We start from the raw sequence: 23,568 nt of genomic DNA on the forward strand, positions 1-23,568 counted from the left end.
TTTTGATACCTATTGTTGGTTCTAAAATAAAACAACCATATATTTTTTATATAAACCATTGGCCTAGAGTTCAGTTCTTGAGTGTGTGAGACCATTTGCTGACTGAGTGTGTACAACAAATGCTTTACACTGTCCTCTGATACTGCCTTACTGCTCGCCCAAGCTACCACTTTAGAGAGTAAGGTTATATCTAACTTTAACCTCTGACAAACCTCTGGGGACTGTGGACTCTGTACACACTGTACCTATTTGGGAACAGTATATACAGAGCCACTTTCTCACAAGTGTCCAATGGGCTAACTACCCCTGGGATCATTGCACCCCTTATATGACCACTTCCTGTGGGAAGTGGGCATAAACTTGTCCCAGAGTTTCTACGTTTGCCATCACAAAGATGGCAGATTCAGAAAATTGCATCCACTTCAGGTTGACCACACTAGGGGTGGTACTAGCCTGGAGGTGGGCACACCTAGCTGATTACTACTTTTCCTGACTGTCTAGGTGCTAAAGGGGCTCTGGACAAAGGGGGTTGACATCCTCTCCTGTGGTGAAGGAAACCAGATCTACATACCAAAGGTAGTGTTGTGTAGTTCCTATAACCCTATAAAGAATCTGCGTGTTTAGACAACATATACTGTAGTATTGGAGTCAGACTGATTCTGGACACCTCTACCGGATATGTCAGCCTGTATACCAGCTAGCTCACAGTGCCACTAGAAACTCCTCTTACCAAGGAGAGAATAGTTCTTGGCAACCATCGAACATTACAACCCTGATCCCTCAGAATCGTGGAAACAGTGTACTACTTTTCGCCCAGTCACTCGTGCTCACTTCGTCTCAGAAGGATACACAGATTAAATGGTGGGGATGTTTCTCAATAACTGTTTATTGAACCAGCCTTATTCCAGTGTAAAATAGGTGTGCTAAAAACAACCATTAGACAGTAACAGATATAAATGATTATAAGCACTAACAGAGTAAAATGATGGTAGATTTCAGCCATAGTGCTAAAACAATGAATACAGGCAAGTATATAAAATACATGACAAACAAATGCGTACTCCTATGATGCCTCCCTAACTAGATGTACCTGCCTGAACCTAGCATGTATGTGGGTGTAAAGCCAAGAATCCCTCTAGGATAAAGTCAACCTCATTACCTGAAGTGAGAGACTGTGGGACCCCGTCTTGGTCTCGAGATGGACACCCCGCAAAGGATGTCAGACCACTGCTAGCTGGAGTGTCTACGTGCAGGACCCTCAGCGTCTCGCGTCAGTGTGTCGGCATGGAACTCTTTTTCTCCTCTGACTATCTCAGCAAGAGATGATGTATATATATCCAAAGTGGTACTCCCTGGGGATATACCTTGCTGTGTGATGTCAGATTGGAATGAAGGAAGGAATGACCCTTATACATAGATATTATGCAGGAGATGGTAGGCCTGCTGTCCTGCTGTGATTCCAAGAATCCTTAAGCATAATGAATGAGGCTTAAGCTTTTCGGAGAAAACCACATCTAATCCCTGGACATTACTGTAACTAGGTAAAAGGACAGTACTAAGAACCATTATACAGTGTAATGGTAGGGGAGAATATAGGTGAAAGGTTAGGTGACACTACCTGAGCCTATATTAGGGTACCTATATTGAACATAACAACCACTCCTCATCCGACTGGATGACATTCTAAAACATTCTACGTATGGTTAAACGTAGTATGCAACTATTAATAAGTCTATTAAATTGTACCTAAAAAATGTAAAAATTTCTAAAAAAAAAAAAAAAAGCTAAGGAAGGAATTTAGTGCATGTGAGATAGAAGTCTGTTCTAAATAAGTTCGTATAGATAGCCTGAACAATCAGAGAATGAAAGCCATGCCATTTAGAAAAAGTGCTTTTTGTTTAAAATTCCAAATTTGGTTGTTTTTGAAAAGGTCTCAACACAGAAGTCCAGAGATAGAGAACTATAAAACCACAGATCAAATGAGCTCAAACTGCCTGAATGCCACTAGACTAGAGCCAAGCTAATAAAGTCCTCAAAAGGAGGACATAATCCCATCACCCACCGTAGTGGCATGCTTCATCATGTGGGATCTCCTCTCACCCAAACCTAGTTTGGCTGAGGAGCTACTACTCCCAGTGAAAACCTACGGGAGGAGTTGGCGGATGTTTTTATTCTACGCTACTGGAAATTGATCTCCTAAAGATCGATGAAGCTGACCTAAGTAAGGTGAACATTAGAAGTGCAGTGTGGAGTAAGTGATTTAAAATTGACTATAGGAACACGAAAAAACTTTAATGAAAAAATATCCCTGTGCCAATGTTAAAAACAAGGTAGTAGCGCGGACTGGCCTAATAGCCGAACGCACTATCAAACAACCAAAAAACATTCTACATGTTTCAGCCTATAACGATCAGAAAATTATTGAGATCTAGGCTTTCATCAGGACCAAAATAACAAAACTACTGCACCTACAACGAAGCGCACCGAGCAATGACTTAAACTAGTGTCTAAGTGAAGACAGGCCGATACACCAACCTTGTACCGCAGGATCAAATGGAATAGTTAAAAGTATCCTGTGAGTCAAAAAGAGGGTAAGTACCTGTATAAATGAAACAAGAAAACAAAAAAGTCAATTAATAGCTAGGCTCTGTAGTACAAACAAGGCACAAGACCACATAAGCTGAAACAGTCGAACTATACTGAAACAGTCTTACCCTTAAGACAATCGGGACTACGCCTGCCGCTCCTGGTAACAACTCAGGGTGTGAGACAACGCACTGTGAAAAAAGGCAGATAAAAGAAGCGTATAGTGTAGTGAACAACAAACATATACCAGGTCATCAGGCCAGTTATTATAATGTTTGAAAGGGGATATAGTGGATGGTGTATCTATCTCAAGACAACCGGAGGAGAAAGGAGTCAGGTAGAACCATCCAAGTCAGATCCCACTGTTAAAGGCCAGAGAAAACAGCTCATGACCTATCGTGCAAGTACCCAAGAGCACCTATCAAAGGAGCGCATTACCAGGGCCTCAAAATAGAATCCACAGGTACTCATCTTTTAAATCCTATTCAAGGTATGGCAAAGCGTCCCTGCCGATTAATTCAAGGGATGAGGACTGTGGAAGCAAAAACGGCTTCCAAATTGCATATAAGGTGAAAACCTCTAAATCACTCAATCGTAGTAATCATTCAGGGAGGCTAGGGATGTTATGAAGGAGGGTATCGAAAAACTAACAGACCCATATATGGCCAGCCCTTGTGCATATACACTCTGGCACTCAAAAGACACCTCTATGGGGGGCCGCAGTCTAAACCGTGCCTCCGTGATACCAATCCTGCAGTGATTCGAGTATATGCCAATATTGGTACGGGGCAGCAAAAGGCTATGTTAGCATATCCTTCATATAAAAAAACGAAAGTTTGTTCGATAGACAATCATCGTGAAAAAGGTCAATAAACCTTAGAGGCGATACAAGGGAATTGCCCAAACAAGTAAAGGCTCGTAATATGTCAGTTCGTGATTGGTCGTAAAGCTCCAACAGCCCAACCTCAGCAGTGAATGCAAGAACCAATATCGACAACGAGTCCCCTACCTTTCCGGCACTGCCTCCTTCCTGAATGCTAGTGGCGGCCCCGGACGGCAGCCGCTTCGGAATTTAAACACGGAAGCCCTGCCAAGACGCGTCAGAGCGCGCCATCACGTGTGGACCAAAGGTCCAAGAATAATGACGTCACAGCATGAGCGAGCATTATGGGTAATGTAGTCTTATACCCAGTAAGCGCGATCTAGAGTCCAATAGTGACTCACATGCAGCTCACAGAGGAGATATCACACCTACACGCCCCAACAGATTTAATACAAGACTATATCAAGCCTTGAAACACGTGGTGTAACATCAACCAAATAATTGGGAAATGAACATCATATTTGAGAAAAAGCAAAACGGTGTCAGGACATGAAAGTATAAAAACAGACGACAGCACAGGGCTAATGGATCACCATTTTGCAAAATATATGTTCAAACCCCAAAAAAAAAAACACAACACACACCCCGCCAGCCCCCGCAGAGGAAGCCTCAACTTGTGGCTACGAGTGAAGGACAGTGGTGGGCGGTGTTAAACATGAATGAAAGGTCATCTCACAGCTATCATATTACAGAGACGACCAAGGTATAGAATCATTAAGACCAAAGCGGTCAGACTGAAGCTTGAACACACACCGTTGCTCTTTCATGAAAAGAAATTTGGCCACATCTGCAACGTGCGTGGGAATGAAGGGTTGTTCAAGAACGGTCCAAAAATGTTGTTCAGGTCCATGGTTACTATCGATAAAATGGTTGGTCAATCTCGTAGAGGCTTTCTTGCAGCGAATTGTACTTTTATGTTCCATAATACGCTGTTTGACTTTGCGTGTTGTCATCCCCACATATTGTTTCCTACAGGGGTAAGTGATCAGATAGACCACTTTCTCACTATTGCAATTAGTGTGGCGAAGCTGTTTCCACGGTCACGGGAGTCCAATATCAATCTCCTTGGTGTGTTTGGTCTGAGCACATACCACACAACCGCCACACGGATAGTGTCCCCTAACCGGTGGAAGGCCCCATAAGGATCCTGACACAATTGGTGGTACACTACGTGGTCTAGTATGGACGACCGTGTCACGCAAGTTAGTGCCTCTTTTAAATTAAAACAGTAGGGAAAGGTAGTTTTTCTTCACCACTGTTCAGAATCCGCCAATGCTTACGCACAATCTTCTGAATGCGATTGGAGGATGTGCTGAAGGTGTTAACAAATGTCAATCTGTCCTGAGATGTTTTAGGAACAGAGACCTCCAGCAGAGCGTCACGATTATTGTTAGCGCTCGTTTGTATGATTGCTTGATCAGCCTAGTGGGATAGTTCCTAGACTTCAAGTTTTGCGACAGAACATTAGCATGTTTAGTGAAGGCTTCATTGGTGGAACAATTACGTCTCCATCGCAGGAACTGGCCAAAAGGCAGGCCAGTCCTCAAACCCTTAGGGTGGAAACTGTCGAATTTCAGTAAGGAATTCCATGCCATGGACTTAGTATATAGTTAACTGCCTAAGCCCCCTCCTGTAGAAAAGATCCAACAAATCCAAGAAGGCCAATCCCATTTTGCTGAATTCTACAGTGAAATTCAGAAAGACGTTTTGGTCATTGAGCCAGTTGTGAAAAGCTGTGAGGGAGACATCATCTCCTCTCCATATGACCAAAACGTCATCAATGTATCGTTTCCATACTTTGATGGAATCCAAAAAGGGGTTGGTAGGTGAGAGTACGTGGTTCTGTTCAAACAAATGAAAATAAAGGTTAGCCAGGCTGGGGGCAAAAACACTGCCCATCGAAGTACCGGATATTTGCAGGTAGAACCGGTCTTCGAACTTAAAAAAGTTCTCCGTCATCGCCAGCCTGGCACATTCCAATATGAAGGGAACAGGGGAGCTCAATGGCTCCGTAATGTTATCCAACAACACTCTAATTGCTTCAAGAGTGTCCCCTTGTGGGATACATGTGTATAATGATTCCACATCAAAACTGACTAGGTAGTCAGTCTCGATGTTGAAATCAATGCCAGGGAGGATATTCAAAATATCCTTAGTGTCCTGTAAAAAGGTGGGCATAGTTCTCACCAAAGGTCTCAAGAACACATCGACAAAGGAGGACAAAGGCTCCAACAATGAACCAATACCCGAAATGATGGGTCTGCCAGGTGGTGGGCGCTGCTCTTTATGTACCTTAGGCAAGATGTAAAAATAATGAGTGACCGGGTGAGTCGTCACCAGATAGTCAGCCTCTCGAGTGGAGATCCAACCTTCGAGTTTGGCTTCAGAAACCAAATCTCCAATTTCTCTCTGAAGTCTCTCAGTGGGGTCAGAACCTAACAGTCTATAAAAATTTTCATTATTGAGCTGTCGTAAACATTCTGCCCGGTAGTCTGTGATGTTAAGGATAACAATAGCACCACCTTTGTCGGCGGGCTTGATGATAATTGATGGATTTTTAGACAATGAATCCACAGCCTTTTTGTCGATGTTAGAAAGGTTGTGATAGTAATTGTTTGAGCCCGTATCAATCTTGGAGACCTCTGTAGAGACTGCTGCCTCAAACGCTAAGACCAAAGGGGTACAGAATTAGCAGGTGGCAAAAAAATTGGTTTATTCCATAGCCCACTGTCAACGCTTTCCTCCAGCTGTGAAGCAGTGTCACACATCTTGTCTTTGAAAAAGAACCGTAATCTAATCTTACGGAAAAATCTGGCTAATTCACACTGAATTAGAAACGGATCACCTGAGTTGGTAGGTACAAAACCAAGCCCCTTATTTAAGACATTAGTCTCAGAGGGGGTAAGAGCATAAGAGCTCAAGTTGACAATCAGTTGTTGCTGGGTCCCGCTACTTCATCGTGCTGCGAAGACTCCGTGGAGACGGTGGTGGGCTGAAATGAACTTGTGTGTGGCCCTGCTGTCCTCTCCTTCTGCCCCTGTTCCTGCCGCGACCCTGCCCTAAAAATGGCTGTTGTTGAAACATTTGGGGGGGCGGGTTGAAGGGCATCATTTGTGGATGAAATGGAACATTAGGGAATTGCCACGGGGCTGGATTCCACCATTGTGTATGTGGATTCCCCTGCCAATTACGTCTGTAACCATGTCTGCCTCTCCCTCGATTTTGTACTGGCGGGCGTTCGGTGGTATCGGAGTCACTAGACCAGTCATCCGACCCAGATGTGGAATAGTTGGACCCATACTTCCTGCCCTTTCTGTTGTACTCAGGGGCGACGTAATTCTCTTGGGTGTATGGATAAATTCTCTCAAGGGAAAACTTCGCCAAATCCTTCTTAAACTTCTCAATTTTGGAAGCTAAGATGGAATTTTTCAGATCTTTATTGGCTTTGTTAGTTTCGTCTAGATTCTTTTTATAGACAGAGTTGGAAAGAGTAGTTTTGATCTGGCCTTCTAACAATTGAATTTCGATCAAAACATTGTCAGCTATGCGCTTCGCAGTGCTGATGATTAAAATCAACCAGTCACGCGTACAGCGCCAAGCTATGAGAGACCAATCTTTGAGGAACACTTTTTGAAAAGGCCCAATTTTCCCAGCACAAGATGAGCCAAATCTTTATGTGTCCTGGCTGGGAGACGCAACATCACTGTTGCCTGCAATCGCAGACAACGGTCCCTGCAACACTTCGCAGATCAGGTCAATAAAGCACAGATCTTCCTCCGTATTCACCACAGCCATTGCTGGGGATGTGCTAGTGTCATCTGAGGCCTGGTTCTTTGTTGAGGAGCCGGTATCCTTGCCAACAGGAGCTGAAGCATCCTGTGGTGGCTCTAAGAATGCAGACATCTACATTGGAATAAGCTGAGAACACTGCAGAACATGGGCCATTATAGGGTCCAGTAAAGCATCGATGTCCGGTGCCGCAATTGTTGGAAGTGTTAGACAGAGATCCAACATGCATTCCTGTCCACAGAACAGGTATTGGAGGACAGGCAGGATACAGTCGATCCAGACTGGTCTAAATGACAAGAACCAAGACTCGCTCAGCTCTGGAAGATGAGGTGTGCCCAGATGGATTACCATGCAACGACGCTCCAAGTGCGTGCATTTCATCTCCTTGGTGACTGGGACGTCCATTGCATAGCAGAAAAAGGACAATCGGGATACCTGCTATTAGAAACAGGATCACTGGAAACCCTCCAAAAATGCTTCAGAAGACGGAGTGTATAAAGTTGGGAACAACTCCGAGGATTGTCTGAAAGGTGCTTAACAGTCCTGATCCTATGGTCTTAAATAGGTGGACAATACCCGTCGCACATGTTAAAGATACGTTGTACCATTTCTGTGTAATGGAAAGGGCAGTTTGTTTGTATCAGTGCCTGTATCTCAGCCGAGGACCTTGCAACCTGGCGATCATAAGTTTCTCAGGTGAAGGTTAAGGGCACAGTTTTCTGTAAAAGCATGGCTTTCATTCAGCTCAGAGTATCAAACCGTATAAAGGAAACATTCAACGAAGGCCATAACGAAGCCTCCCTGATTGTGTGGGTCAGTGGAAACAAGACTTGCATACAGCAAGTAACCCTGGAGCTTACAGTGACAAGATATGCGATGCCCAGGAGCATCCCACGACAACCTTGATCATTCAGCATCAAGTAACTCCTATTTGAAAGTAATTCTAATATCGGACTAATCACAGCAGCTGGGGAACCTTTCAAGTGACAGGACAAGTTAGCAACTGAACCATTACAGGCCCCATGAAGCATGATATCCTGGCATATGAGAGATCCACTTAAGGAATTCTCTCACTTGGTACCGCTAAGAAACACGTCCTTATCCCCATTCCTGTATCGAAATCTGTATGGCAATTCCCAAGATTCCTTGATGAATTCACTACCCATCGCTTCATATCTGCCTGCCTGTCGTTGTTCCAGGATATTAATGAAACTGGAAAGTTGTGATCGCTAGTGCTATGTGGCAAAGAATTAACCATTTTGTGGAAGGTGACTCTGCCACAGTAAAAGGTAACTTGTCAATCTTTTCAACATGCAGCATTGTATATTTTGCTTCCCTTTGTGCCATCGTAATCTGTTTCTGAGTTAGATTATATGCTGAAAATAGAGACGTACTGTTGATAAATCGCCAAGGCACAAAACCAGCGCGTAATGATTGCAGCGTCCAGTTTAATAACATAATAGAATGTAGCTGTGATTGTCCGTGTTGTAAAATGGACAAGTCCTGTTCCAGCATGCCAATAGCAGAAGATACAATGTTGCCTACTGAATAAATCCTGGATGTTAATGTAGTCATACCATTGTCAACTACAGCTAACGGATTTTCTGGGTTAATTCTATTTCACAAAGTCTCTCTGCAGCTTCTTGTTGAGAGATTTTCCAGAATTCATTATAGACAGCGTAATAGAAGCGTTTCTGACGTGGCATTCGGGGACATAATGAAAAATCCCTTAGATCCACCTCATCTGAAAGTAAGGATAAGTGCTGTTTCACCTGGGACAGTGTTCTGGTTTTTAGCCAATCGAGGCACAACTGTATGATGTCACTACCCCCGGATGTTCACTTTTTACATATTGTGAGTCTGGCCTAGGGATTCTAAACCATTCAGTTGTACCCCTGAATCTTGATTGACATCTGTGTGTGTCTATGGGCCAAACTAACCATCCCTTCCAATTTGGGTCTGAAGTATTGTACTGCATGATGCCATCTATTGTATCCCCTCCACTTGATGTAAAATTGATGCATGAAGGTGTGGGAATCCGTGGTGTGTTCAAATACTTGCACTTGGCTAGTCCAAAACAGAAAGTCTGTTGCACAGTTTCATTCAGAAATCGTATTTGTTGCGGAATGATGCATGCTCTAAATAGTGCTTCTGTTCCCTGTACTTGCCATTCTTAAGAAACCCAGACTGATTTTGTGTCTATAGTGTCCTTACATAAGTCGAAACCCTGTTCAGACATTTGGGCAATAAAGGATGCAGAATAAATCTGTTTGGTGTGAGTCAGCATATTTTTCTGTGCAGGTGTAGGTGCAACCTTGTAGTAATCTGAGGTTGGGTCTGAAGTGTTAAACCCTAAAAAATTTGAAACTTTCTGTGCAAAAGTATTCAAACTAGCTTTCGGCGGTGTTGGGCAATGTTCCTATTGGTGGTATGTGAAAACATTACGAGGGATACTCGATTTGTGTAAAAAGTGATGACCATAATGATGATAACAGTACATACTATAAAAGTCAGATTTGTCTTCTAACATTTCATTGCTTGAAAATGCAGCAGATTTTTCTAAATCAGACAACATATTATTGACAGTTTCAAAATCCCAATCGTCAGAAAATGTACTGGACGTAATGATATCATTTAGAGAAATTTTTAAAAAATGTGGTACTTTTAAAAGTTCAGTAGGGCGAAATACATCATAATCAACCTTGTCCCAAACTATACCATCAGGAATTGGAACAGATGTAATGTTCACACAAAACAAGTCTCTTTGTTCACGATGAGATGATGTATGAGGTTTCAAGACTAAGGTCACATTGGATACTGCAGAGCGTTCTGGGAGATATTTTCCATTTATGGGTAAGCAAAACATAGTTACCATGCCAATCCAGAACAAAAAAAACAATATTCCAGTTATGATCCAAAGCTGGTGCCAAGGTGACACTAGGTAAGTTTTTTTCAGAAAAGTGTAGAACTCATGCATTTGTTGCTTATGGGAAACTGAAGCTGGCGGTGTATCAGGTTTGCTGGGATCAAGAGAGAAGGTGTAAAAATCGATGAAGTAGCCAGATGCAGTTTGACCAATCTTTGGTAGCTCGGCAGGTTATGTAGAACTGGTAGGTGTCTCTTGTTGAGGTATATTGATGAAGACTTCGATGTTTGGTCAAATTGATATTTGTCTTTCATCTGTTTCAGAGGAAAGAGTTCCATTTCATTGTTGGAAATTCCATCACTTCGAATTGGTGACTCTTCAAATGTTATGAGTCTTTCTGTCTGTACTTCCTTAATGGTAGCGAGAGGCATGTGTCGGCTAACCAGGAGCCCACGAGGCCTACTATTCAGTATCGGCCACATAGTGTGGTTTGATCAGATCAATGGAAACAAATCTCTTTTCTTTCTTGCCGGCAAGAGGCGGGAGAAATACTGTTCTTGTTCCTTCGACAGCCAGGACAGGTACAAGCTTTCTGTAGGATGGACCAAATTCTTTTTTGTCCTCTATTTTTCCTCTTAGCAGATCCCTGACTTTTGGGATCTAGACAGGTCTTGCCGTGACTGATTTGACCTCCCCAGTGGTGGTGCGTTTGACCTGCATGTTGCTTAGTAGTGCTCTGGATTCATTCAAATCCTGTAAAACAACCAAACGTTTATTGATGTCAAATGGTTTTTTATCTACCACTGTGCCTTCACAATCGAGATCAAGTACCTACATTCTCGTCCCAAATAGGATGTCATAAGGAGTAACACCCACTAGAGAACTTCTTGGCATGTTATTGGGGGCACGCTGTACCCCATACAGATGATTGACCCAACAACCACTCGAACCTAATACGCTTGCTGTTAAAGACTGCTTTAAGTCCCTGTTTTTCCTCTCTACCAAATTTCCCTCAGGATGGTACAGAGAGGAGAACCGCAATGCTACACCCAAACCTTCCATGGCTTCCCTTTAAGCCCGAGAGCTAAGCGAGGGGCCGCGGTCAGAATGTAATGTGCCAACGGCGTATGTCCCTCTAAAGACTTGCAAATCTTTTATAAAAGTTTGTGCGTCAGCCAAGCACTGAAGCAATACCCATAGGAATCTTGAGCATGAATCCATTTCCACCAAGATATACTTGTAAGCCCCATCCGAATGTAGGGTGTCTCAGTGGTCCAGATAGGCACACACTAGAGGTCTGTCTGATATCGGTAAAGGTGTCTGCGCTGGATGAGCTATGGTGGACTCCTTCATCTGAGAGTTGTGGTAATCCCTGTGTGTGCAGAACCTCGACCCTTGTGTGCAGCTAGTATTAAACCTACTCTGCGATCCATGTTCGGTATTGCTCTATCCCCCAATGCAGGAATCTAAGCATACGGAATGTTGTTTGCATCTAACTTGTAGGAGTATTTGAGGGGAAAACCCTTCGGTAAGGCTGGGCTGTTTTGCGTGAAGCAATGACAGCTACCATTATCTGTCCATCTATTCTTGTTTTTGAATGAGTGATTGCAGCTACGGAAGCAGTACGTTCTGCCCCCTTTGCAGGTTCATCAGCCAATGAATTCCCTTCAACGTGAACGCCATCACATTGGTGACTCAGCGTGTGTATCACATGAGCTCATGATAATTCATTTTTCAACTCAGCTACCTGTTCCCATAGCATTTTATGCTTTATTGTGCCACCTTTCGAGTCTTTAAACCCATTTTGAACCTAGTAGTGAAGATATTCGTTGCATGACTTGACACAGTAAAAGGAATCGCACACTATGACTGTGGGGCATTCTTGATCCGTATTTATTAGTGCCAGTAATAGGGCTTTTAATTCTGCCAGCTGAGCCGTGCAGTCTCCTAGAGACTATGTCTTCATATCGCTGGGATGGAACGCGCCTTCCTGCATACGACCTTTTACAATCACACAAGCGGCGCTGTATTGCTATTTACTTCCCATGGCCAGCTGAGCAGATCCGTCAGTGTAAATAATGTATTCATACTGATTTAGAGGCATTATTTTATTTGGGAGAGGATATTCTTGTTCATATTGCAGGAATGCTTGTGTTTTTAGCCTTGGGTCATATCTGTATTCTACATCTATTGCAGTGAGAGAATTAGCCCATTTTATCCATCTGGGATGTAAGGCTTTAGCATTAGGAACGTTTGCTTTTGTAGCAGCCTCTAAGGCCGGTACCGGAGTTACGACAATTATTTGTTTCCCCTGCGCCAGTGCTCTTTATCTTACTACAGCAGTCTGCACTGCTGTCAGAATTTTTTCTGTAGAAGCAAAGTGCATTTCAGCATTTGTGTACAAATGTGATTTGTATGCTATGGGTACTGTTTCGCTTTCATTGAAGGTTAGGTAAGTATACCCAGATTGACCCGCTATAATGCGGATCACCAGATTGCATACGTTTACACGTGTCTGCAAGTGTTTTGAAGCTATCATGTCAGCTTGTAGGGAACAAAGGATATCTGTGTGTTCCTGTGTCCAATGTCTAACTGAAAAATCATGTCTTAATAAGTCGTAGAAAGTTTTTACTCTTTCTGCGTAATTCAAAATGTAAGTTTTTTAAAGATTTAGGAGGTTGGAGCAGTGCGCACTTTACTAAAAAGTTAGCTGTCAGGCTTTTTCCTTCACTTGATAATTCGTATCCCAAAAATAGGACATTGAGGTGGGCTATTTTTGATTTTTTAAAGTTAAACTTGTAGTCCACAGAGGCAAACCCCAAAATGATGGTGCTCAACTGGTCAAGAGATCCTGTAAATCATCATCCGTCAGATAAATATCATCTACATAGGATAATGCCTCTTCATCCAAATTCTGAACTAATTCTGATACCCTAGCATTGAACAACCCGGGTCTATTCTTATACCCTTGGGGAAGTCTACAAAATTGACCCTGGGAATCTAGCACTGAGAATGCTATCAAATACCTGCTTTCAAGCGCTATATTAAGACAGAAAAATCCATTTGAGATATCTAGTGTTGTCTTGGATTTTTTCCTCACAATGTTATTCCTTAATGCGGCAATGTGTGCATTCTGTACTGCAAATGTTTTAGTGCATGTGATCAGATGTCGGTAGTCTAAAACTAGACGGTATGAATTGTCGGGTTTTATTACGGGAAACAAAGAATTATTAGTTGCAGGGGTGCAAGGTTCTATTACACCGTGGTATTCAAGTTGATCTAATATCTCCCTGACCTGTTTTTTCTCTTCTTGTTTTGTTGGGTACTGTCTTTGTGGAATTGGAGTAGTTTTTACTGGGATTACATGGTGTGGTGACTCAGCATCCCACCCAACATGGTTGCGATAAAGTGCTGATGCAAGGGCTACCGCCCACTCCCACGCAAATGTATGTTTTAAGTATATTGGAACGTGGTCGGAAAAGGATGGTAAAATTTACCGTTTTTCTCTTTGGGCAATCCATAACAATTTCAGGTGGCCAATCTTGTTCAGCTAAAAGTATGTCATAGCCGAAAGTCAAGTTCTCCCAAAAGAGACCTTTAACTTTTCTGAGTTTGTCCCCTTCCATTTGGAGTGTTATCTCATGTAACCTATGTGGTCCACTTACCCTCATATCCGGTGTTTCCACCGTGATGTACTCATTCAACTCCGCTGTCACCAGAAATTCCATCAGGCTCTGTGGAGCTATTGTTACTTCTGCTGCGCTGTCTAGCATCGTCAGAGCCCATTCCTCGTTCAGTGGTTGAGTCCTCAGAATTCTGAGCATGTCTAACTTTGAGACCTGCTACCTTCTTCTTTTTAAATTGAGGTTTAGATTGTGGCTTGTCTTCTTTTTTAGAAGTGTAGCTTGAAGCGTGTGGCCTGTCTCTGGACTTCGTGCGCTCTTCTTGTCTGTGTTCTGACCGTCCTTCTCTCTCGGAGTTTCTTGGTGAACCCTGAAAGGAACGAGAGGGATGTGTATCAGTATCCTGATACCTGTCAGGTTTTTTTTATGTTATCCCTATTCCTAAGGTTATATTTTGTTTCAGAGGGCTCCTGTTGAGCAGACCCACTCCTGGATTGAGATCTATTTTCTTTAATCTTTTTGTTTTTATTGTTATTATCCCATTTCATACTCAGGTGACTTATATGTGTTATCCTTCTCAGGATCACCCATGAGTTGAGGTTCTGTTGCTCTAGTTCCCAAACAATCTCTACCTAATTCAGCATAGATGTCTGTGATAATTTTAGGTAATTCACGTTCCTGTTGTAAAGAAGTGAAATCCCAAACAATCTCTACCTAATTCAGCATAGATGTCTGTGATAATTTTAGGTAATTCACGTTCCTGTTGTAAAGAAGTGAAATCCCTTAGGCATTGGCGTATTGCCACTGCTGCTGCCTCCCTTTTATATCTGCTAATATTATAGCGGATACCCGGGCAAAATTACTTAGTAATTTCATCCCTAAGTTCAGAGCAGGTTCTGCTCCATACTCAGTTTGTATTTGTCTCAATACATCTGGTACTACTGCTAATGATGGGATAACATGTCTTCTGGTATATATGGCAGTGAAAACTGTACCCCAAGTGGTACAATACTCTATCTGGGTAGCTATCCCCATTGGCAAGCAGATTGTTATCATTCTGTGTTTTTCTTGAGGGCATTTGAGTGGAAATACTGTCTCTAGCTGTGTTATTTTCTGAGCTATCCAGAATGGAATGTGTTCACATTTGATGGGCATTCTACCCATTACTGCGGATAGAGTTTGTGGAGTAATTTTAGTTGTTGAACTCTGAACTTGATTTGTTTGTGTAACTCTTGTTGGCTGAAGTGTGAGTGTTCTCATCACGAACTGTGTCATGTTCCTATAGAGTTTTATTATTTCTTTGTGAAGTGTATGTAAGTTTGCTACTGGTATTGTGTCAATGTTGGATGTGGTGTGTAAGCCGTAAGGACAGGCTAAGTGGTCCTGTCACTTCCGAGCTGACCTATTCATACTTTGTTTCTTGTATGGGAGAGTGCACCTTTATACCAGTTTATGTGCTCCTGGTAGGTGAGCGGAATTTCAATGTCCTCATAGTGACTGTATTCATTTGGTATTTCATCTTCAATGTAAGAATGAAATGTATTTTATTGTGCATCTGCTGTGGGAACCTAACCCATGAATAGAATACCTCTGTTCTACATGACTCGTTAGCCTCAATCAGAAAGGTTACTGTTCCACCCCTAGCTGTGACTCCGTAGTCTATTAGCTTTTGAGCAAGGGCATTTCTAACATTTTCTGAAATGTTAATTTCCCTTTCTTCTTCCTGTAGTAAAACGTGCTGTGCTGACACAGCGGCGTCTTCTGTCATTGTTGAAAACGAATTTCAAGGAAGAGTTTCAAGGAAACTGAGATAAGGCTTTATGAAAAATAGGAACTGTTGGTCCTTCAAGCTTGATAAACCTACAGCCAATAAATAGGAATTTTGCCTACTCAGCTGTGTGCAGATAATTCCCTTCCCACTCCAGACGTCTCTGGGGAAATGTGAGTAGGGGTCTTTGAGACTAGCACGACTAAACTACTCAGATTTGAATGTTAAATAAGTACCAAACCAATGTTGGTCGACATGTTGTGTAGTTCCTCTAACCCTATATAGAATCTGCGCGTTCAGAAAACATATACTGTAGGATTGGAGTCAGACTGATTCTGGACACCCCTACCAGATATGTCAGCCTGTATACCAGCTAGCTCACAGTGCCACTAGAAACTCCTCTTACCATGGAGAGAATTGTTCTTGGCAACCATCAAACATGCAACCCTGATCCCTCAGAATCGTGTACTACTTTTCGCTCAGTCACTCGTGCTCACTTCGTCTCAGAGGGATACACAGAATAAACGGTGGGGACGTTTCTCAATAAGTGTTTATTGAACTAGCATTATTCTAGTGTAAAATAGGTGTGCTGAAACAACCATTAGACTGTAACAGATATAAATGATTATATGCACTAATAGAGTAAAAGGTAGGTAGATTTCTACAATCGTGCAAAAACAATGAATACAGACAAGTATATCTACATGACAGAAAAATGCATACTCCTACGATGCGTCCCTAACTAGATGCACCTGAATGAACCTAGCATGTATGTGGGTGGAAAGCCAAGAAACCCTCTAGAATAAAGTCAACCCCATTACCTGAAGTGAGAGACTGTGGGACCCCATCTTCGTCTCGAGATGGACACCCCGCAAGGGATGTCAGACCACTGCGAGCTGGAGTGTATGCATGCAGGAATCTCAGCGTCTCTCGTCAGTGTGTTGGCATGGAAGTCCTTTTCTCCTCTGACTATCTCATCAAGAGATGGTGTATATATACCCAAAGTGGTACTCCCTGGGGATATACCTTGCTGTGTCATGTCAGATTGGAATGAAGGAAGGAATGACCCTTATACATAGATATTATGCAGGAGATGGTAGGCCTGCTGTCCTGTTGTGATTCCAAGAATCCTCATGCATAATGAATGAGGCTTAAGCTTTTCGGAGAAAATCCCATGTCATCTCTGGACATTACCGTTACTAGGTAAAAGTCAGTACTAAGAACCGTTATACAGTGTAATGGTTGGGGAGAATATAGGTGGCAGGCTAGGTGACTACCTGAGCCTATATTAAGGTACCTCTATGGAACATAACAGTAGTGGGCTCTTTGAAGCGCCCTGCCTTGAAATGCAAATTCGCAGACCATCCTGTGGGTGGGGCTGTAACCACCCTCTGTCCTAGCAGGCTTTGTTTCTGACCTCCTGAGAGCAAAGGCCCTCACCCTTGGGCAGTCATAAATGTTTCTCTGGTGGCAGGCTTGCTGAGACCAGTCCCTGAACACACCAATAGTTGGCAGCTTTCAGGGGACACCTCTACGTTCCTTCTGGGTGCCTGTATTAATAAATCCAACACTGGAATCAGTGTGGGCTTATTCATAGGAGATGTTTTCAGTGAAGCCATCATGTAGCTGCGGAACACATTTTCACCAGTGTCCAGCACATGTACTTAAAATGGCTTCCCTTCTCACTTGTACTGGCAGCAATGGATCTGACCAGCACAGGGACATGTCTGCTCATGCAGATATGTCCATACATGTAGTATAGCGTACCCTGCCTTAGGGCTGTAAGTGGTGCTGTAGGGATAACTTACCTAATCTGCATGAAGTGTCTGCAGGCATGGCAATCAGAGATGTGTGCCATGTTGCGTTTTCACTTTGGCCTGAACCAATACATCAGTTTGCAATGGCAGACTGCATGACACAGGTGAGGGCCCCCTTAGGATGGACAATATGTGCTACAGCCCTTAGGGACCCTCTTTAGTACCTCAGGCCCTAGGAAACAGGGATACCATTTACTAGGGACTTACAGAGGGTGCTATAAGTTTAGCCAATTCAGGTATAATGGCACAGTTTTGGGAAAAGGATATGGCACTGGGGACCTTGTCGGTAAGAACCCAGTGCACTTCCAGTCAAAATCACATCTAATACCACGAGAAAAGTGGGGGGGGGGGCATGTTAAAAAGGAACACTTTCCTACATAATCCCCTCCCCAACAAAAAAGAATGGGACTAACCTTTCCAAAAGAGTCTTTATCTTCTAAGTGGAAAAACCTAGAAAGGCCATGTGCACTGGCATGGTCAGTCCCAGGTCTGTGCTACACTGTAAATTCCATACCCTCTAGGGACAGGGACAACCTCAACAGTTTTGGGTTTTCACCTTTCATTTGCATCTGCCATTTGAGAGGCCTGTGGTCAGTTTGAACAAGGAAGTGAGAGCCAAACAAGTATGGTCTCAACTTCTTCAGAGACCAAACCACATTAAAGGCTTCCCTCTCAATGGCACTTCAATGCTGCTCTCTGTGGAGTTACCTTCTGTTAATGAAAGCAACAGGTTGGCCATGGCCACCATCATTGGTTATGGGATAGGACTGCTCCTGTACCATGTTCAGAGGCATCTGTCAGCACTATGAACTGTCTAGAATAATCTGGGCTTTTAGAATGGGTGCTGAGCACATTGCTTCCTTCAGAGTGTAAAAAGCCTTTTGACAGCTCACTGTCCAGTTTACCTTCTTTGGCATTTTCTTGGAGTTCAGTTCTGTTAGGGGGGCCACAATGGACTCGCATCCATTCACAAACCTCCTCAAGTGCCCAGCCAAGCCAAGTAAAGCCCTGACTTATGTCTGGGTTATGTTATGTTATGTTAATAGAAATTTATAGAGCGCACGGTCACCAGAAGTTTTCATGGCGCTAATTGTTGCAAAATGACGCGGCGGGCGAGCTAGTCGTATGAAAGCGCATACAGCCATGTTTTAAGGGCCTTTCTAAATCCCATCAAGTTTTCCTGCGCTCTGATGTCCAGGGGCAGTGTGTTCCAAAAGCCAGGTGCAATATACGAAAATCTGCGCCCCCCCCTGGCGCTTGAGTTTGATGGTAGGGGTAGCAAGCAGCCTGAGGTGGCCAGACCGTAAATTGCGACGTGGTATATGTTTGGCCGCTGATAAATTTGGGGCTCCTACTGTGCAGAGCTTTAAAGAGTAAGCATCCGGTCTTAAAAGCTGCGCATTGTGCGATTGGGAGCCAGTGTAGTTTAGCCAATAGGGGGCTGGCAGAATGCCATTTTGGTTGCTGAAATATTAATCTTGCAGCCTGGTTCTGTACTATTTGAAGGCGTTTGAGCAGAAACATAGGCTGGCCGAGGTAAATGGAGTTTGAGAAGTCGAGGCGTGACAGTACGAGGGCTATTACTGCCTGAATAAGGGCCGAGGGGGTGAGTAAGTGAGCAATTTTCCTAATTTTCCTCAGTTGGAAGACGCATGAGGAGACTATGGTCCCCACCTGTCCTCTGAGCGATAGATCGGAATTTAGTGTGACTCAGAGGCTTTTTACTGAGGGGGAGGGGGTGGGGGGTGGTCCGAGGCTGGTCGACCAGAAATGGGACCCCCACATGATTGCGTTTTTTCCTGGTAGGACTAATTCTGTCTTGCCGGGGTTGAGTTTAAGGTGGTTAAGATTCATCCAGTGCTAGATGTGGAGCATAATAGCATGGAATTCAGAAGCGGAGTTTGGTCCATCCAGTGTAAAGATAAGTTGTAGATCATCTGCGTAGTTGAAGGTCGTAACCTTCCTGTGTTTTAAGGAGTTAATGAGGGGTCTGAGATAAAGATTGAATAAGAGAGGGGAGAGGGATGAGCCCTGGGGAACCCCGCAGGAGGTGACAATCCTGGGAGCGGTGGAAGTGCCAAGACGAACTGCCTGTGTTCTGTCTTCAAGGAATGATTTGATCCAGTTATATGCAGGGCCTTGTATACCTGCTTGTTCGACACAGGACAGTAAGATGTTGTGGTCCACCGTGTCGAACGCAGCCGACAGATCCAGAAGAATAAGTGCCTGATGGATGCCTTTGTCAGCGTTAGCTCGCAAGGTGTCTAATACGGCGAGGATGACCGTTTCAGTAGAATGTGCGGGGCGGAACCCGGCTTGATTAGGTTCCAGGTGGTCAGACTGTTCGATGAAGTTTGAGAGGGACCTGGCAACGTGGGCCTCAAGAATCTTTGCGAAGAAGGGAAGCAAAGAGATGGGGCGATAGTTGGAATGATTCAGTGGGTCTGCCCCAGGTTTTTTTAGTAATGGGACCACTATCGCGTTCTTAAAAGCAGTGGGAACCTTGCCTTGGAGGAAGGATTCATTTAGGAAGGGGAGAACACAGTGGGGAAGGTTAGACAGGGCCTCCTTTAAAATATGTGGCGGACAGCAGTCATTGGGGGAGCCAGATTTGATTCGAGCCACCAGATCTAATAGGGTCTGGGGGCATTAGGCAGGGAAATGATCCAAGGAGAAGGAGTTAGTTGTGACGGGGACTATATTATCTGTGCAGCAAATGGCGGGAATGCTGGCTTTAATAGTGGATATTTTATCCAAAAAATAGGTATTGAGGGAGTTACAGAACTCCTGAGTAGGTGGCTGATCGGGGTGGTTGGAGCTGCCCAATCCACAATTGTCTGGATATTGGTTTGAAAGGGTTGAACATGTCCTCCACCTACAAGGCAGCCCAAGAATACAAAGGAGCCCTACCCCAACTTGCACTTACTTGCCTTGATTTTGAGGTCTGCACTCTGCAGAGCCTCAAAGATCTTTCCGAGGTGGATGAGGTGATCCTTCTAAGTAGAGCTAAAAACAGTAATATTATCTAGATATACTGCACCAAGGGTCTCCAACCCAGCAAGGATTTTGCTCACCAACCTTTGGAAGGTGGCAGGGGCATTCTTTAGTCCAAAAGGCATAAAGGTGAACTGATAATGCCCACCTGGGGTTAAGAATGCAGATTTCTATTTTGCTCCGGGGGTCAGCCCAATCTGCCACTACCCTTATGCCAAATCAAAAGTATTTAGAAATCTGACTGCCCCTAACATGTCCATTATTTTGTCTGCTCTAGGAATTGGGTGTGCATCCATTTTGGCTGATGCATCAAGGCCTCTATAGTCCACACAAAACATCAGTTCTGTTTTCCCCATACATATGAGGTTTTGGAACTAAAATAACGGGCTGGCCCAGGAGCTCTCAGTGGGTTCAATGACTCGCAATTCCAGCATCTTGCTTACTTCAACCTTGATGCTCTCCTTGACTTGATCAGACTGCCTGTGGATTTTGTCATTGACAGGTAAGCTTTCCCCAGTGTACACATCATGTGTACCTCAATTGGTCTGGCCAGGGGTCAGGGAGAAGAGCTCAGCATGCATTCTGACGTAGAACTTTCAGGTCAACTTGCTGTTGAGTAGATAGGGGGTCTGAAAAGACCCATATTTAGGTTTTCTGAGAGAGGAGGTCAGGGAGAGGCTCACTTTCTTCTTCCTGATCCTCATCAGTGGCCATCAGCATGGCCACCTCACCCTGTCATGATAGGATTTAAGGCAGCTTACATAGATGACCCTCTTGGGGTTCTGGCAAGTGCCAAGGTCCACCGATAGGTGACTTCATTTTTTCTTTGTAGGATAGGGTAGGGTCCACTCCATTTGTTCTGGAGGGCCCTAGGAGCCACAGGCTCCAAATCCCACATCTTCTGCCCTTGTTGGTGCTCCACCAGTGCAGCCTTTTGGCCATACCAGAGCTTCTGGAGTTCTTGGCTGGCCTCATGTTTTTTTGAAATGTTTTTCCATGTATTCACAATCATAACAGTGGTTGATAAAAATGCACACTGTTTTTTCTGTAGTTTATGTTCATCAGTTATTTCAACACAATTGTCAAATGCTGGCATGCTGACTTGTTCAAATGCTCTGTCCCTTTTGCACAGTTCTGGAAATTCCCAAAACTGACTGGTGCAACGTCTTGCACCAAACACAAGCTGCAACAGCCATCCATGCAAAAATTGCCATCAATCAGAGAGTTTACTGCAATTCGTCCTTCAAATTCTGTTTATTCCAAAGTTTGACATAGTTAACCAAGTTTTACGCAGAGGCTGTGTGCTTCCATGCTTTAGCTGCTGCAAAAATGCCAATCCAGGACTTAGTTTGCAGCCCATCAGAAAGCGCGTTATATCTGAGTACAACCAATGCATTTTGGTCTAAGCAAGCCCTTCGTCAGGGGTCTGTAATGTAAAGGAAGCCCATCAATAACCACAATCATCACCCTAACACAAAGAAAACCCAAACCTACGGAACATAAGGTATATACCCACAAAAACCAATAACTGTCTGCTAGTGCCTGTGATCCCTCTGCATCAGTGCTCTTCTTAACTTTTTGTTTAAAAAAATACATTGTGCTTTAAAAAATGAAAACAAGCCCCATATTTTACATTCCTTTCATACACTAATATTTAAACTAAAATTCCCCGTGCTTACTTCAGCCTCCGTGAAAAAAAGAAGTGCTCTATCTCCCCAACCCACCAAACAATAAGCTCACCGTGATCTGGTTTTTGTAATCTGATTCTATTTTCACCATTGCTTACAGTGTGACCTTGTCAGTAGAATGCCCTGTGTGAACTGACTAAAATAAACCTAATACGAGCCCCAAGGTGCAACCCATTATTTCACAGCGTGCCGTAAAATTCAAACGAACCACGTGATCAACAAGAAAAGCTTTTGCTGCAGGTAGCACAACCTGCAGCTGTCTGTAGATTCAAAAGAGGGAGTGTGGCCCATTTTGTTCAAACCCCAGTATGGGCTCCAAAGAAATTAGGCTTACAGTCAATGAAACTGGGCCTGTGGGGATCTCTCGAAAAAAGCTTGGTCTTTAGTAGCTCACGATGATTTTCACTGATCAGAAGTAGCTCTACTTACAGAAAAGGTTGGAGACCCCGGTTAAGTGTGCAGCTTACCTAGTTAAAACATGCCAGGATTAGCGAAGCAAGTTAGAGAGTGTCAATGCTGTTTCAGGCAGTGGGGGAGTTGCAGCAGCTCTAGGTTTGCCATTTGTGCATACATCCCCTTTGAGTTAGACAGGTGCCAAGCCCTAACTGACTGCAGTACATCAATAGTAGTTTTTCTGAGACACAGGTCCTTTTCCTGGTCTCTTCTCTCAGAACAGTGGTGGTCTGCCTAAAACTAAGCCATGACACCACAAATCAACTGCACCAAAGCTGGAATGCTTAATGTTGCAAACATTCAGGTACATTGTATTGACTTTGAGCCTTCAGTATGTATGCTGTAATTACTGCTTGCCTACTTCGCCAGCTCACGGAACTCTGTGGAATTTGGTGGAGTTTTTCAGTAACTCGTGGAATTCCACAGAGTGAAACTCTGTGAGCTCCGTCCAGACCTAGAATTTAAGGGGGCCTTTGGGTGGCCACTTACTTTGCCACTGGTTTGGCTGGCGGAACAGGAGTTGAAAAAATGACCTCACCTTCTGGGACATACCTGGCCAGTAGAAGCGGGTGACTAACCTACTCCAGGTTTTGGCCTGGCCAAGATGCCCATCTAAGGGAGGTCATATGCTAAGGTGAGCAAGAACTCTCTATACCTCTACGCACCAGATTTGGGGTCTCTGGCCTGAGTCCTTCCATCCAATAGGATCTGTGGGAGCCACTGATATCTCCCTTTTCCTAATCAGCAGCTTGATGTCTCATGCTTTCAAGAGTAGGACGGAACCTCTGTCTTTGGCACAGCTCTTCCCCAGTGGGTCCACCTGAACCTAGAAGCTCTGCTGTGTAAGGTCCAAGTTCCTGGGGTTCGATTTCCCTGAGGAAAGGGGCCTACGCTTGTGGCTGATTTGAAGCTGGTTTCCCAGTCTTCTTGCCTTTTCTCTTGATGGGATGGGCCATCATTTCAGGCTCCAACTCCTCTTTTTCACTCTAGGCTTTACACTGTGCTCTAGGTTTCAAACACACCCACTCAAGTATACCCAGCATAACTGCATGGGTTTTTCTTTTGACCTCCGCCCATACTGAGAACTCCAGCTCATTTCCT

The 23,568-nt window shown here is 43.8% G+C and overlaps 1 long non-coding RNA gene across 1 annotated transcript in view; it reads right to left on the reverse strand.

The window, feature by feature from the left end:
- Positions 1-3,688, reverse strand: part of LOC146780436 (uncharacterized) — a 39,022-nt gene extending 35,334 nt beyond the window's left edge. The window contains exons 1-3 of the long non-coding RNA XR_014972085.1: positions 3,596-3,688; positions 2,715-2,777; positions 2,536-2,599 (exon numbers count right to left, since the gene is read on the reverse strand). This is a non-coding gene — a long non-coding RNA (uncharacterized LOC146780436). The remainder of the gene's footprint in view (positions 1-2,535; positions 2,600-2,714; positions 2,778-3,595) is intronic.
- Between the last annotated feature and the right edge of the window lie 19,880 nt (positions 3,689-23,568).

This window comes from Triturus cristatus, chromosome 12, assembly GCF_964204655.1.
Source record: "Triturus cristatus chromosome 12, aTriCri1.1, whole genome shotgun sequence".
NCBI lineage: Eukaryota > Metazoa > Chordata > Amphibia > Caudata > Salamandridae > Triturus > Triturus cristatus.